Source organism: Elgaria multicarinata, chromosome 3 (assembly GCF_023053635.1).
Source record: "Elgaria multicarinata webbii isolate HBS135686 ecotype San Diego chromosome 3, rElgMul1.1.pri, whole genome shotgun sequence".
Taxonomy (NCBI): domain Eukaryota; kingdom Metazoa; phylum Chordata; class Lepidosauria; order Squamata; family Anguidae; genus Elgaria; species Elgaria multicarinata.
In genome coordinates this window covers 154,316,957-154,327,507 of record NC_086173.1, presented here as the reverse complement: position 1 = coordinate 154,327,507, position 10,551 = coordinate 154,316,957, and the positions used below count along the sequence as shown (strand labels likewise).

The window sequence follows — 10,551 nt, the reverse complement described above, 5'->3', positions numbered from 1 at the left end:
TAATGTATTTTATGCTTGCTGTTGTTCCCCACCTCGATCCAATCGGAGAGGCAGGTAAGAAATATATGATGATGATGATGATGATGATTTCTAACTCTACTGCCCCTGTTTTGGGAGAAGGTATTTCAGGTAATCAATCAGAATCAGATTCGGACCTAGAGGAGACGCCGCCAGACACCAGCTAGCCTGTACCAGTGAGGGAAGAAGCTCTCACACGCGATCCATCAGTTGGGAGTCAGCCTTCTCCAGAGCTTATTTCCTCAAGGCCGAATCCTACACACTCCAGAGGAGAGCGCCCCAACAAACTAGCTGATGCTAGGGTCCGCCGAAAGCTAAAACGCACAGAGCGGAAGGAAGGTGTGAGAAAGTCAGTCTGACTAGGATTGCAACAGAACCTGTCTCTACACCAGGCTCTCTGAAGTTACGGGCGTTTGGGAAGGGGCTTCCTGTTCTCCTTGGTTGGACAATTGTCTCACTTAGTTTGCATAGTTTTGCCTAGGGGAAAGTTTCCAAGAAATTAGACTCTCTTCAAGTAGAAGAGATGTTTGCTGCTTAATAAAAGCTTTGTGGATTACCTAGCAGGCCTTGTCATTTGTCTCCCATCAAAAGTAGGAGCTTCTGAGGAACACGACACACAGAAACAACTACAGCTTCAGAACAAATCCATCTGTGCAGCCCAATTTAAAAGTCAAGCCCTTCTCTCACCTGAGCGGGAAGCCTCGCCTGTCTCTGAGACTTCATGAGCAAGAGGGACCACGGGTTTCTCTTCTTCCATTTTACTGTCACATCAGGAAAACCTAATCAGTACAGAGAGGTGCAAGAAGAGTCAATAGTTAGTAGCTTAGTTTCGGTGGAAATTCCAGAGTTTCCCACAAGACCTCATGAGTTTCAAATGAGATGTATTCTCCATTTCCCCACCAGAGCTGGGGTCTGGAGCCTCGTTTCCTTCTATGAACTCTTCCTCCGGCATCAGAGCCTCTTCCCATCCTTCAGTTTTGGGTCTCAATTCAAGCTTGAGATCAGAAAATATTGTTCGGCACAAAAGTAGCATCTGAAATATATTAAAAGGTTGTTCGCTCGACCCCTTACACATGTGAATGCAATGCGTGTGAGGGGGTTAATGGGGTCCCACAGAGAACCAGGACTGCAAACCTCCAACAAACCACAGATTGCTGGTTTGTATGGAAGAGCAAATCCTGGTTTTCTCAAAAGCCAGTGGCCTACTAATTAAACTGACTGTGTGAGGAGAAGAAGGGATCACACCAGCACAGAACCCACTCCCAATCCAAACCGTTGTTTGGCGGATTGAACCATTACCATTAGATTGTAAGCCTATGCGGCAGGGTCTTGCTATTTACTGTTTTACTCTGTACAGCACCATGTACACTGATGGTGCTATATAAATAAATAATAATAATAATAATAATCTGAATGAAGCCACTGTCGTTCTTGCTAAGAAAGTAGGTCATTGCTATCCTGATTGCCGGTTGTTTAATTGGTTTTCAGTATACTGCTTTCTGGCACTTTCTAGGCCTTTTAGCCGCTTCATGTAGATACCCCCCGCACACACACATATAAACCCAGTAAATTAGAGGAATCACATCATGTACGTGACAAACTGAGCACTACTTTGTGGAAGCTTCTGTCACAATAAATCTGTTCGCCTTCAAGGGCCCACAAAAAAACATTTTTTGCTGCAACAAATTAACTCAAGTTGGTCAGGTCAATACCACCCTGAACAAACCTTGTTTTCATTTGTATCCTGTATATTAACTTGAATTTTCTTGGCTTTTCAAACCCCACCATGCTATTTTTATTTGCTACAGGTATATAAATCCATAAGCTAGAGGAAATTGAGCTCTAGTCCATGGAAACTTGTGTCACAATCAATCTTGTTTGCCTTCAAAGGCCCAAAGAACTCTATTGTTTTTCCTGCAAGAAAGCAACCCCTCGGGATTCCTGGGAAATTGTGAAGAAGAATGCAACGAATTCTAAATAAACTATCTATGCATCCGATTTCTTGAACGCATCCTTCACTTGAATGGCCAGTTGTCAAGGTCTCGTCTTCCTCAGGAACCTGATGATCCTTTGCCCACGGTTCCTCCTCTCCTTTCACCTTGATCTCCATGTCAAGGAGCCCTGATCAAGAGAAAGACGTCACAGGATGAGGTAGGGATGGATCCTCCCATCTCAAATAGCTGGCAGTGAATGTCTGCTTGTTTCTATGCAGATCTCAATGATATTTTGACCAATATAGTACTGATTTTTCAGAGTTCTCATTTCTCTCCAATGGTACAAGAAGACAAAAAGTGGGGGGACGGAGTCAAACACACCCCAGATTCAAGTTTCAGAAAAGGGGAGAGTCCCCTTATAGTTTCAATAATAACGTAAACCTATTTCTAATTTTCCTCATATAACCGTGTCTCATTACTTATAGATGGCCAGGTAAAGTAAGGCCCAGAATTGGGCAAAAGGCGGGATATAAATAATAATAATAATAATAATGTGGAGCCTTTTCAGTGGTTGCCCCAACAATGTGGAATTTCAACCTAGGGGTGTGCACCTCCTCCTCTTCTCTGTTGTCTTTTAGGTGGCTGAACAAACCTGCGTTATTTTGGTAAGCTTTGGGATCGTTAATTGGCATGGATTAAATACAAATTAAAGATGTTTGTATTTGGGTTAATCAATTGTTACTGGTTTTAAAAATTTCACTGTCAATCATGTTATGTTATTTATTTATTAATTACATTTCTATACCGCCCAATAGCCGGAGCTCTCTGGGCGGTTCACAAAAATTAAAAACATTCAAAGTATAAAACAACAGTATAAAACCATAATATAAAATACAATATAAAAGCTCAACCAGATCAAAACAGCAGCAATGCAAAATTACAAATTTAAAACACCATGTTAAAATTTATTTATAGACTGTTAAAATGCTGGGAGAATAAAAAGGTCTTCACCTGGCGTCTAAAAGCATATAATGTAGGTGCCAAGCGAACCGCCTTAGGGAGCTCATTCCACAGCCAGGGTGCCAAAGCAGAGAAGGCCCTGCTCCTGGTAGCCACCTGCCTCACTTCCTTATGGGAAGTGAGTTATGGGTTTGTTACATACTGTATTAGATTTTTTTTCTTTTGCTTCTTTGCTACATTGTGTTTTTTTAATGGAAAGATGGGATACAAATATTGTAATTAAACAGAAAGCAAAAAACAACAACCCCACAACCCAAACACAGCTTGCTCATCACTGTTGATTTTCCCTTACAATGCATAGTCATAAGAAGTGTTGCTTCCTAGGCTGCACCCAGTGACAGTGAGGACTGCCGTGGGCAGTGCTAGAACGTGTCCCAGCATTGTCTGTAATGCACAGGAGTTCTGGAGAAGGGGTTTCTCTGTTGGAGAAGTGCTGCCCTTAATTGCAAACTGTTGCGTTAGACCAGAGGTGCACAACTATTTTCAGCCCCAAGGGCCATATTAGCTATCTGCTGGGTCGATGAGGAGCGAACAACTGTGCACAGACACCCCCACCCTACGCACTTACATGCACCCCAACAGCAACAGATCTTGGTCTTGCAGCAATAAAATCTGTCCAATTGGTGACAAAAGGTTGTGGGCTCTCCCACACTAGAGGCCTTCAAGAGGCAGCTGGACAACCATCTGTCAGGGATGCTTTAGGGTGGATTCCTGCATTGAGCAGGGGGTTGGACTCAATGGCCTTGTAGGCCCCTTCCAACTCTGCTATTCTATGATTCTATGAAAGGAAAAGATGCTCTAGTATCCCCAGAGCATCTTAGGAAGTAGGCAGGAACTTTCAGACATTCCAGGGATGCTCTAGGAACATGGATTCTATGGAACCATAGAGTCTGTTCATTAAGTGTTTTTTTCCCTTTCAGCAGTGGCTGTCGCACTGGGCTTGAGGGGCCACTGGTGGGCCTGTACTTTTTGCTGCCCTCCTTTAGTCCGTTATCCTACCTTTAGGAGCCAATTGAGTTGATATTCAGTCCGCTAAAGTTATCATCTCCCTAATCACAAAAAATGACTTGTAGCCTCTTCTGATGTTACTCCACTCACATAAATCAGACCATTTGTGTGAACAGTTGGCTTTATCACCATCTCAACAGACATTCACCATGTTTATTTATTTTATTTTATTTATTACATTTATATACTGCCCCTTAGCCAAAGCTCTCTGGGCGGTTTAATCCATGTTCTATCCTGGATGCTTTGCATGCATGTGCGTGATTTGGCAACAGATTCATTCTGAATTCATTCTTTAGATACCCTGAATTAGCCAAGCGAGCGTCTGGGAAGGTTTCGCTTTCCTCAGTGTCATAATTATTTGATACCCATGGATTTTCTTCTTCCTCCTCCTCCTCCTCTTTTACTGTCAGAATATGATACCCTAATTAAGAGAAGAGGACATAAGGAGCAGAGGTAAGTTTTGATAGTAATGATGGATGTTCTCTTCAAATACCAGAGGTGGCTCAATATCTATATAATGGTTTTGAATGAGCTGGGTTCTCTCTTCTCTCAACCAAACTTGTGGAAATGACCACTGATCTGTAGTCCATGGCTATCTGTCCCTCTTCTTCAGACCATGCAATGATCCTTCTCAAACCCATACACTGGCTTCCCATCAGAGCACTAATCACTTGTAAGTTCTCCAAACTTTTAGAACTCACAAGCTAAGAGCGGAGAACAAAAGAATAAGGCTGATAAATTCTACAGGAGTGTTTTAAAGAACAACAAGTGTGTTTAAAAATAAAATCACACTCCCAACATTTCTTTCCAAGTCCCACTATCTTGTCTATAAAGTCATATTCTCTGAGCATCCATCCCTTACCTGAGTGGGCCTCTGGGGAAGTCTTATTCTCAAAATCCTGGAGAGCCGGAGTTCGGCATTCCTTCTCTTGTTCCATCATATATGCAGCCTCTGATCAGGAGAGAAAGAACATGAGTGAATGTGAAAATCGGAGACTGGTGTAGACAAGGCGTAGGGAAAGACACTGCACCCCAAATGTGATCTTTGTATACGTCTTAGTTTTGCTGAGAAATTCGTAATCTGTACTCTGTTTATGCTCAGAGGTTAACTGAAACAAGCCTTTCCAGGTAGGTCTTCTGCTGTGCAATTAGCTGGATAAGATAAATACCAATGGAAACCCAGATTCTCCCATTGTGGTGTAGTGGCTAAAGTGCTGGACTGGGAGTTGGGAAAACCGGATTCTAGTCCCCACTCGGCCATGGAAACCCACTGGGAGACTTTGGGCCAGTCACAGACTCTCAGCCCAACCTACCTCACAGGGTTGTTGTTGTGAGGATAAAATGGAGAGGAGGAGGATTATGTACGCTGCCTTGGGTTCCTCAGAGGAAAACAGGTGGGATATAAATGCAATAAATAAATACATAAAATAAATAAATTCAATGAATCTGGCTGACAGAGCGAGTCACTAGGAAGGAAGATCTAGGAAGTGCCAGTCACTGAATTTTCTAAGCTTCCTTTCAAATCACTGAATTTTTTAGAAAGAAAAGGGAAGGGGGTCTGGTAAAAAGACATATTGGGAAGGAATTTCCTCTGTGGGGAGGAAATACCCAGCTTGGTGGGATCTCGGCCTACAAAGTGAGGTGGACTCAGTCCATTATGGAGACACCCCCAAATCCAGCCCCAAATGCTCTAATTTTAAAATCCTTTTGAGAAAGTAAAGAATAAGGAATTAAGGTTGTATCCATTTCTCTTTTGCTCCAATGTCAGTATAAATATTTTTCACACTAATCTTTTTGGTGGTTCCTCGTGCTAAGTAAAAGTTTGTGCTTTGAGAAGTTCAAATCAAAAGCTGCCTTGAGTCCCAGTATTGGGAAAAGGTGGGATATAATAATAACAACAACAACAATAATAATTGTTTAATTGTAATTTTTCTGCTAACCTGAAATTCCCTTCCTTGATCCAAGCTTACCAGTGGAAACCCCTTTGGGGACATTTTTATAAAGCCCAGTTGGATTCCCAGAAACATGACTGTGTCCAGAATATTGGGGGGTGACAAGAAACTGAAGGGAGCATCTAAAGAGCTATTGTGAAATTACAATTAGCTCTAAATGAGAGATTAGGCTGGGTGGGGGGATTAGTGGAAGAGAAGAAAAGGAAATTTTGTTAGTTTTGGTGAGCAAAAAGACAGGAGAGGAATGATTCTCCCCATTGACAGTTTAAGGGCTGGCCCAAGACATTTTGCTCCCTCTGGTGGAGTAATGTCAAAGTGCACAATACCAAAGGCTGGTCAAATTATTGACCTGGTTTGCATGTAACACTGTGCAATGCCTGGGTTGTTTCACCCAGGAATTTCAGGGGGAGCCAGATGTGAGAGCCATTTCCAATTCCAGGAACATTGTTCCATGACATCCGAATCTAGAAACACTTCGATGTTTATAAAAATATCAGAACAGCCATGCTGGTTCAGGCCAAGGATCCATTCAGTCCAGCTTTCTGTTCACACAGTGGCAAACCAGCTGTCGACCAGGGACTCACAAGCAGGACATGGTGCAACAGCACCCTCCCGCCCATGTTCCCCAACAACTGGTGTATATACGCTTACTGTCTTGGATACGGGAGATAGCACACAGCCATCAAGACTAGTAGCCACTGATAGCCTTCTTCTCCAGGAATATATCCAATCCAATTTGGTGGCCATTAGCACATCTTGTGGTAGTGAATTCCATAGTTTAACTATGCACTGTGTGAAGAAGTCCTTCCTTTTATTTGTCCTGAATCTCCCACCAATCAGTTTCATGGGATGACCCTAAGTTCTAGTATTATGGGAGAGGGAGAAAAATGTCTCCCTATCCACATTCTCCACACCATGCATAATTTTATTCACCTCTGTCAGGTCTCCCTTCAGCCTCCTTTTTTCCAAGCTAAACAATCCCAGCTGTTGTAACCTTCTATCATAGGGGAGATGCTTCAGCCCCTTGATCATTTTAGTTGCCCTTTTCTGCACTTTTTCCAGCTCTATGATATCTTTTTTTTTTAGGTGTGGTGACTGGAACTGTACACAGTATTCTAAGGGTTGTCACACTATAGATTTGCATAAAGGCAGTATGATACTGGCAGTTTTATTGTCAATTCCTTTTCTAATAATGCCTAACATTTATACTTCACGATAACTAAAGCAATGTTGAACACAGGAAGCTGCTGATACTGAGTCAAACCAGTGGTCCCTCTCTAGTTCAGTCTGCTCTGACTGACATTGGTCTCAGGCTTGGGGCCAGTGTGCCAACAGAGTGCTGGACTAGATGGACCCTTGTTCTGATCCAGCATGGTTCTTATGTTCTTAACCCTGCCAGGTAAGCTGGGCTCAGGCAGAGAGAGAGAGAGAGAGAGAATGTATATATGTGACTGGCCCAAAGTTGCATAGCAGTGAGCTTCATGTGTTGGGATTTGACCCTTGCTCTCTCTTGTTCTAGTCCATCCTTCTAACCCAGCTTGGCTGGCCCAAGATCTATTTCACAGTGGCTCAGGTTTGCGCTGCACACCTGAGCATCGGCCGTAGGGTTGCAGCCCTGGAAGATAGCTCTGCTATCTCCACATCTCCCCCACCCCCTGCTTGCCCATCTCTCCAGCCTTCTGAAAGCCACACTCACCAGGAATCCTTCAAAAAGCGGGATCTTTTACTTAGCAGATCCCTCCGGCCCTCTTTCTCTCTTTGGCTGCGCCAGAAATCCTCCATGCATCTTCCCTGATTACATCTCCGAGTTCCAAGATGGAGAGAGGTGGCTGTGTTGTTGTTGCTGTTTTTCAATTGCGACCCCCACCCCACTCCCTTTTCACCCTCCTCTTCTGTATATCGTTCCAAGGGGAGGGTTTTTTTTTTCGGCTGGCTCTTTGTTTCCCCCCTTCCCATCCTGCGATCCGTGCAATCCCCAAAACTCTCGTGCAAAGAGTCTCCCAAACCTAAAACCCTCCCATCCGGCTACCTGATCACATGGATGGAGCAAGGGTGGATGAGTTCACCCATCGATTGTTCAGGGCTGGACATTCAGTGCCTGCCGGGGCGAAATTCTTTTGGGGGCAGGGGTGCGCTTTGCAGCTTTGTTTGTTAGCCCCGATTCTATGCAGCTATACTCTGAAATAAGTTCAACCGGTTTTTCTCCCCCGTCAGGTAAATGCATAGGTTACATGCTTGCCATCTTAATCTTGTGCACCATTACTTAGGTGCACGGTAGGAGGCTTGCTTCTGAGTAAAGCAACATAAGATCTGGCTGCAAGTCTTTTTGCTTCTTCCTTTTCCCTCTCTGACAACTCTGCAAGGCTGAGTTTGGGCCAACTACAGTCTTACCTTCCTTCCCTAGGGAATAGGAGCATGAAATGGGGGTGGGGGGAAGGTGATGTATGCTGCTTTGCAGCTTGGAGATAATGATGATGATGATGATAATAATAATAATAATAATAATAATAATAATAATAATAATAATAGTAATGATAAAAAATAAACTATAAAGAAAAATATAAAAAGCCAAGAGTATTTGGCCTGTCTTGTTTGTTGGTGTGCCTCAATATTCAGAATATATTTTACTTTTTAAAATTCTGCTTTAAAACAAAATAAGTGCAACATATCTACACTAAATTTCAGAGGGTAGTGGTGTTAGTCTGTTACAGCAAAATGAAAAATGACCCTTGGGTGACCATACTGAAAGGAGGACAGGGCTCCTGTATCTTTAACATTTGTATAGAAAAGAGGATTTTCGCAGGTGTCATTTGTATGCATGCAGCACCAGGTGAAATTCCCTCTTCATCACAACAGTTAAAGCTGAAGGGGAGCCCTGCCCTCTTGACCAGAGGGCAAGTGGGCAGGGCTCCTGCAGCTTTAATTCCCTGTTCAATACAACTGTTGAAGATACAGGAGCCCTGGCCTCCTTTTCATATGGTCACCCTATTAACCTAAAAGATTATTTTTAGATTACTCAAGAGCCACACAAATGCTTCTTCAAATGTGGAAAATTAACTCAAAAACACAGGTTATGGTTGATCAATGCAAGTTTCATTTCACCACAAGGTATTTTTTGTAGACGAGAAAAACACTTCGTTAGCATGCCAACCCTAGCCTAGCACAGCCTTTCCCAGCCTGGTGCTCTTTAGAAGTTTAGAACTTCAACTCCCATCAGCCCCCAACCAGAATGGCCAATGGTCAGAAGTGTGGGAATTGGGGAAGGCTACTCTAGGACAGAGATGAGGAATATGCAGCCTTCCAAATGTCTTGGGAGTGAAGTCCCATTGAACTCACAAGCACTTACTTCCAAGTAAACATGCATACAATCAAGCTGCACTTATAATGCCTGATATTGTTCTATCTATGCCACCCATACCCACTGAAATTGCTATGTATTTTCAACGTTTTTGACTATCATAAAAAGGCGGGATATAAATTGAATACTAAAAATAAATAGTGATTTGTGTCCAAATCTGTATTTAATCATTAAACTGATGTGACTAAATAGCTGTAATTATACTGCAGTCCTAGTAAGCCCCTTGTTCTCTTAGCAATTTTTCTCATTAATGAGATAATTGCTTGATTTGGTTCATAATTAGCCTCTCAGCTAAAGAAAAAAATGACATTGAAGCCTGACCAGTAGCAGGGTGTGGATTATATTTTATACAGTATGAAGATGCCTTACATAGTAAGGTGACCATATGAAAAGGAGGACAGGGCTCCTGTATCTTTAACAGTTGTATCGAAAAGGAAATTTCAGCATTATTATTATTATTTATTTATTTATTTATTTATATAGCACCATCAATGTACATGGTGCTGTACAGAGTAAAACAGTAAATAGCAAGACCCTGCCGCATAGGCTTCCATTCTAATAAAATCTTAATAAAACAATAAGGAGGGGAAGAGAATGCAAACAGGCACAGGGTAGGGTAAACAGGCACTGGGTAGGGTAAAACTAACAGTATAAAGTCAGAACAAAATCAAGTTTTAAAAGCTTTAGGAAAAAGAAAAGTTTTTAGCTGAGCTTTAAAAGCTGTGGTTGAACTTGTAGTTCTCAAATGTTCTGGAAGAGCGTTCCAGGCATAAGGGGCAGCAGAAGAAAATGGACGAAGCCGAGCAAGGGAAGTAGAGGCCCTTGGGCAGGCGAGAAACATGGCATCAGCGGAGCGAAGAGCACGAGCGGGGGAATAGTGTGAGATGAGAGAGGAGAGATAGGAAGGAGCTAGACCGTGAAAAGCTTTGTAGGTCAACAGGAGAAGTTTATATTGGATTTTGAAGTGAATTGGAAGCCAATAAAGAGATTTCAGAAGTGGAGTTACATGGTCAGAGCGGCGAGCCAAGAAGATGATCTTAGCAGCAGAGTGGTGAACAGAAACCAACGGACTGATGTGAGAAGAAGGAAGGCCAGTGAGAAGAAGGTTGCAGTAGTCCAACCGAGAAATAACCAATGCATGAACAAGAGTCTTGGCAGAAGAGACAGACAAAAATGATCGAATCCTGGCAATATTATACAGGAAAAAACGACAAGATTTAGCTACTGTCTCAATATGAGGAATAAAGGAGAGCGAGGAATC

General features: G+C 42.7%; 1 long non-coding RNA gene across 1 annotated transcript; it reads right to left on the bottom strand.

The window, feature by feature from the left end:
* Positions 1–4,360: 4,360 nt before the first annotated feature.
* Positions 4,361–7,920, bottom strand: LOC134396102 (uncharacterized). The gene is made up of 3 exons (XR_010025250.1): positions 7,629–7,920; positions 4,843–4,932; positions 4,361–4,401 (listed from the first exon to the last, which is right to left on the bottom strand). It is a non-coding gene; the product is annotated as an uncharacterized LOC134396102 (long non-coding RNA).
* Between the last annotated feature and the right edge of the window lie 2,631 nt (positions 7,921–10,551).